Genomic DNA, 6,242 nt, shown 5'->3' on the forward strand with positions numbered 1-6,242 from the left:
TATGGGGGGTTACAGGAACAGTAAGCAGGTATATGGGGAGGTACAGGCACAGTATGCAGGTATATGACAGCGTACTGGAACAGTAAGCAGATATATGGGGGGTTACAGGAACAGTAAACAGGTACATGGGGGGGTACAGGAACAGTAAGCAGGTATATGGAGGGTTACAGGAACAGGAAGCAGGTAAATGGGGGGATACAGGAACACTAAGCAGGTATATGGGGGGGGGGGTACAGGAACAGTAGCTGGTATTTGGGGGGTACAGGAACAGTAAGCAAATATATGGGGGGAGTACAGGAACAGTAGCTGGTATATGGGGGGGTACAGGAACAGTAAGCAGGTATATGGGGGGGGTGTACAGGAACAGTAAGCAGGTATATGGGGGGAGGGGTACAGGAACAGTAAGCAGGTATATGGGGGCATACAGGAACAGTATTCCAGTATATGGGGGGGGGTAGAGGAACAGTAAGAGCAAATATATGGGGGCCAATGTTCCTCATTGTTCAGAGACTGTGGAGTGCAGCTTCTCTGCGGAGACTCTGCCACGTCAACCCTCACAGCTGGCTGCCCTCAAACTCCATAATGCGACTCCTGACTCTCCTACCCACAGCAGCTACCCGACTCCCATCCCCCTGCCTCCCACACCTTCCTTTCCCCTGTGTTTCTGTGCACAGTCTGACAGAGTGGCCATTTGTCACCCCTTAAAAGACTCCATAACCGGACAATGCCAGGCAAGAGTTGCCCAGAACCTTGACTGTACCTCTCCCCAGCTATGTTCATACGTCCCTCTCTGGACTGACTGCTAATGGAGTTATCGACTGATCGTGAAGCCTCTCCCAGGGCACCATAGACATGCACTCCCTGACCAAAAATACCTCAAGTGGATTCCTGACTGCATCCTGAACCAATAACATTGAAACTCAGAAACCCAATTCAAGAATCAGTGGACAGATTATTTTCTGTGATTATTCTCACAACCTACCCCACTTCTCTAGTTTGTAACAGCCTGGGCTGCTATTGCAGGCTGCCCTATACGCGCTCTGCTGAAACCTCTGACTGACAACTCCACTCAGATGGAGACCTGGCTTTCTGCTTACTGCACACTCAGTGTGTAAGCTGCTGGCCCTGGGGCAGGTGTGAGATTGATGCAGCACACTGCTGTACAGCAAGATGCACAGCCCTTAGACTGAGGATTGCTGGCCACCAAGATAAGCTGACTGATTGCCTGAGTGCTCTGTGAATCAAGACAATGTCTGTTCACAGTGTGCATCCAGGGTAGGTGAGTGAGTGAGTGCTGAGAGAACATGCAAACAGCCCAGATACAACGTGTGAGCCTCTGCAGGCAAAGTCCTTGTTGCAGCCTTTCAATGCAAGTTCCTGGTGTACCTTGCAATGCAACCCTGCGCTTCCTAATTCTCCTGGATTGGAGGATCTTGAGGGGTTTCCCGGTATCAGATGCCACTGTCCATGGATGAGGGGTGTGTGCAGCCTGGTGTCTGTGGAGTATACCCTAAGACACTGTGTTTGGTGACCAATATTGGAGGCTCTTTGCAGCCAATAGTGAGCTGATGTAATCAGGCTCTCGCTATAACTGAATTTATTTACAGGGTATTCATTTAATAAGGAAAATAACAGTACAATTGGAATGCACACATTTTAAATGGCTTGGCCATCTTGGGTGATATTTTCCAATGATGTTGACAGGGAAAGGACCAGTTCTGCAGTCAAGATTTGAACAGTGAGACAGGAGTCTCACAGGTGAGCAACAAGAGGCCTGTTTGCCTCTATTTGCCTGTGTTAGAATAGTATTACTCCCTAATCTGGCTTTATTGAAGTGCAGTTTCCCATTCTCACAGCTGCTGGACACAAATCAGACTGTGAACATTCTCATGGAGGTCAGAGTGGCTACATCGTAACTCCAGCTCTCTGCTTGGCTCTCCAGGCTTCACCTAGGTTAGCTGATCCCAACATCTCAGGGCACACGCCATGGGCAGTGATTCCTGGTGCTCCTCTTCCAAGACATTGGCATCAGACACATGCCAGCCGCTCTGCACCCTCATGACACGTCTCCAATCTGCATGGCATACGGTGCTGCACTTACATTGCACATTGGAGCTAATTGGCATCTTGCAGTGTAATGTTGCTGCCAGGGCACTTTGAGCATTGGGACGGGCACCCAGATCCTCAATTGCACCAGGAAGTGCCTCAGGTTCATTGCATGCTGTCTTGGTGCTCACTCACTTCATGCTAAATTAAATGTTCATAGCATTTTGCCACAAGCCTTTTTGTACTTTGACCCCTCAGCCAGATCTTAAAGGTTCAGAATTCTTCCATCTTTCTGTGCTGTTTGGTTCAGCCAGAGAGCCAGGCTGATGGTTGTGGTTGACATGGTGATCAGTCAATGGAGTGAACATGTTGTTGGAGGGCACCATTAATCTCACACCTCCACTCTAAGACAGAGGAGCAAAGATTAGGCCATTCAGCCCATCGAGACTACTTCACCATTCAATCATGGCTGATAAGTTTCTCAACCTCATTCTCCTGCTTTCTCCCTGTAACCCTTGATCCCCTTAATACTCAAGAACTTATCTATCTCAGTCTTAAACATTTATTGACCTGGCTTCCACAGCCTTGTGGCAATGAATTCCATAGATTCACCATTTTCTGGCTGAAGAGGTTTCTCCTTATCTCCATTCTAAAAGGTTTCCCTTTACTCTAAGGCTGTGCCCTCGGGTCCTAATCTCTCCTACCAATGGAAACGTTTTCCCATCATCCAGTCTGTCCAGGCCATTCAATATTCTGTATGTATCAATTAGATTCCCCCTTCATCCTTCTAAACTCCATCCAGAGTCCTCAAACGTGCCTCATATGTTACGTGCCAGCAACGCCCACAGCAAACCCCCTGCATCTGCTTCAACTGAATGGTCACGTCTCAAAGTCTACAGGGAGTCATCCTCAGTCAGGCCAAGGCAGACAGCCTTCAGACAGGGGGTCCCAGCACAGTCCGGGTGGGGGGTGGGGGCTGAACCTGTACAGGGTGTGGGCCACACTTAGTTCTGCAGGACCAATCTACAGAGTTACTCAGGTACATCACTCAGGGAGCTACACAGAGAGCAGTAAGGGATCCAGTTAGTTATCAGACAGACCCCTGTCCATCCTAGTCTGCCCAACCCAGGGAGTTGGGGCATGGTCAGCTCTGGGAGTCAGCTCAATCAAAGCTAATGAGTGGTTATCTGAGACCACTGCCCCTGGTGGGGAAGTTATTTCCTGATGAAGAGTTTATGCTGCCTGACCTGCTGTGCTTTTCCAGCACCACACTTTTTGACTCTGATCTCCAGCATCTGCAGTTCTTACTTTCTCCTAGGGATGTTAGGGAGTCAATTCTGATGTCTTCAAGCAGCATGCTGGGGTGCAAAGTGAATAATACTTGTGAACAGGGCAAGTCAACAGATAAATGGGGGGGGGGGGGGGCGAGATGATAATGCATTGGAAAGAATGGGTTACTACAGAAAGTGGAGTCACTAATGGTCACAAACACTCTGGCTCCAATGGGTAAGTGCAGCACAATGGTGGGCAGATCCAAGATATAGCCTACACTGGGTAAAGAGTAGCACTTCCTTAGACAGGGTATGAAGATGGATAACACTAAGGCCAGGTAACCTGTGTAGCTTGGTCCTTAAATAGAAACACTTTTGTGAATTTGCTGTTGTATGTACACTAAATGTCAGCTGTGCCATCTATGTGCCCTGAAAAGTGTATCTTTTTGGTTGCCCTCTCACAATGGTGAAGGACACCTCTTGACTGGCAATGTTTGACTGGGCACATGGCAGCGGCACTGGGAATCCTAGGAGGTCTGGGCCAGGGGGAAGATCAGGCTGTCAGAGAGACATAGTACATAAAGTGATGAGGCAAATTTGGACAATAACTCGATAAATCATGCTGAGGCTGAGAGAGAGAAAACCCGTCCATGAAACTCGTCAAAATGGACTCTTTACTGATTCTGGTCAAATGTAGAACCTTGTTTCTTGATATGAATGCATGGGCACTGCCAACAACCCTGTACCACCCTCCCTACCTCTAGGTGTCCACTTGGATCATTTAGTATCATGGTCCTTTCTGAGGTCAAAGGTTATAGGTTTCATCACTGTTCAAGATGGTGACTATGTAGTACCTCCACATTAAAGTGTTAAACCAAGAGGTTGACTGAACAGAATCACACAGTCATACAGCACGGAAACATACCGTTCAGTCCAACCCCTCCAAGATTCCCAAACCAAACCAGCCCCATTTGCCCGAGTTTAGCCCATATCCCTCTAAACCTTTCCGATCCATGATACCTGTCCAAATATCTTTGAAATGTTGTAACAGTTCCTGCATCTACCACTTCTGCCAGTTCATTCCACACCCTCTGTGTTAAAAAGCTGCCCCCCAGGTCCCTTTTAAATCTTTCCCCTCTCACCTTAAATCTATGTCCTCTAATTTTGAATTTGCTTACCCTATGGAAAAGATCTTCGTATTCACCTTATCCATGCCCCTCATGATTTTATTAACCTTTATAAGTTAACCCCTCAACTTCCTGCATTCCAAGGGGAAATATCCCAGCCTTTCCAGCCTCTCCCTATAACTCAAACTCTCCAGTCTCGGTAACATCCTAGTAAATCATTTCTACACCCTTTTCAATTTAATAATATCTTCCAATAGCAGAACTGTATACAATGCTCTAAAAGTGGACATTCCCCTCAAGCACTGACCAACATCCCACACCAACCCCATCCAACACCCCTCATCCTGATTGACCTTGTTGTATGGAAGAGGTCAGCGATGTTAATCCATGACAATGACTACACATCAAAGAACTCCATACAAGACATGGTGGGGTTCTGGTATCAGCTCCCATGTGATTCTGGACAGTGACTATGGTGGTGGGGCCGTCTTTATGTGGCGGTCACTTATACATACAATCAGTTCTGATATAACATGGTAGTTCCATTCTTGTGTAACCCCACGTTTGAATAAAACCATGTAATAGCTATGCCATTTAAACTAATGGGGCTGGAATCGCATTCTAGCCAATACAGGTAAGTATGGTTCCACAAATAACATTCTAAATTCCTCAATCACATTAAAGCCAAATTGTGCTGAAAAACATCCATTTACAGCAGAACCAACTGTACTGTCCAGCAGGACTCTCTGGTTTCCAATCAGGAACCCAACCCAGCTTGACTTTTCTTTCCCATCACTGAGCTACAGGCGCTGAGGCCAATTCTGGCTTCACCAATGAGGCTGGCTAACTCAATCCACATTCTCCAAGGTCCAAACTGAGGACGCGCAGCCACAGAAGATGTTCGAAGGAACTTATAGTTGATAATTGCTTCATCCATCCTTCCAACCCTCACCCCCAACCTGTCCAATGTGCGCACACCTTACTTACCCTGCCTGAGCCAGGTTAAACCGGGCGGGGCATGTGATTTGGTGAAAGGCCCTATACAAATGGCACGGCAGGCAGTGACTTGGATAGGTTTTGTTTTGGATTGGCTTTTTGTTTCTCTCCTAGCCCGCCCCCCAGCGGAAGTAGGTTGAACGCCTCCTTGTCACATTGCTGTTTGTGGGATCTCGGTGTGCGCGCGTCGCATATCCCCCATACACACGGGTGGCCAGGACGCGTTGGGGAGGGAATCCCCGGACGGTGGAAAAGGCGCTAGAAGAATGCAACTCGACCACGTCCAGAAAACATGTCCCTTTTGTCCGATCTCTGTAAATATTGTTGGTTGGTTGTGTTTCGACCCACTGTCGGAGGGGAATTTAAAACCCTGCGGTAGATATGATCCCTTATCAATGCAATCTATCACCTAAAGCTGTGTGTGTATGTGTAAATGTGGGAAGGTTGTGGAACGGGACTGACTTTCTCTTCTCCCCCGTGTCCTGCTGGATTTACTGTTCCCAGTTGTCCTGAAGGTGCCTCGCAGTTCCCTCCTCTAGTCATCTCTCTCTCTGACTGCCTGCTATCTCTCTCTCTCACTGCCTGCTATCTCTTTCTCTCTCTCTCTCTGACTGCCTGCTATCTCTCTCTCTGACTGACTGCTATCTCTCTCTCTCTCACTGCCTGCTATCTCTCTCTCTCTCTCTGACTGCCTGCTATCTCTCTCTCTGACTGACTGCTATCTCTCTCTCTCTGACTGACTGCTATCTCTGTCTCTCTCTCTCTGACTGCCTGCTATCTCTCTCTCTGACTGCCTGCTATC

Source organism: Chiloscyllium plagiosum, unplaced genomic scaffold (assembly GCF_037043375.1).
Source record: "Chiloscyllium plagiosum isolate Xiang-an unplaced genomic scaffold, Cpla_swu_hap1 HiC_scaffold_37, whole genome shotgun sequence".
NCBI classification, from domain to species: domain Eukaryota; kingdom Metazoa; phylum Chordata; class Chondrichthyes; order Orectolobiformes; family Hemiscylliidae; genus Chiloscyllium; species Chiloscyllium plagiosum.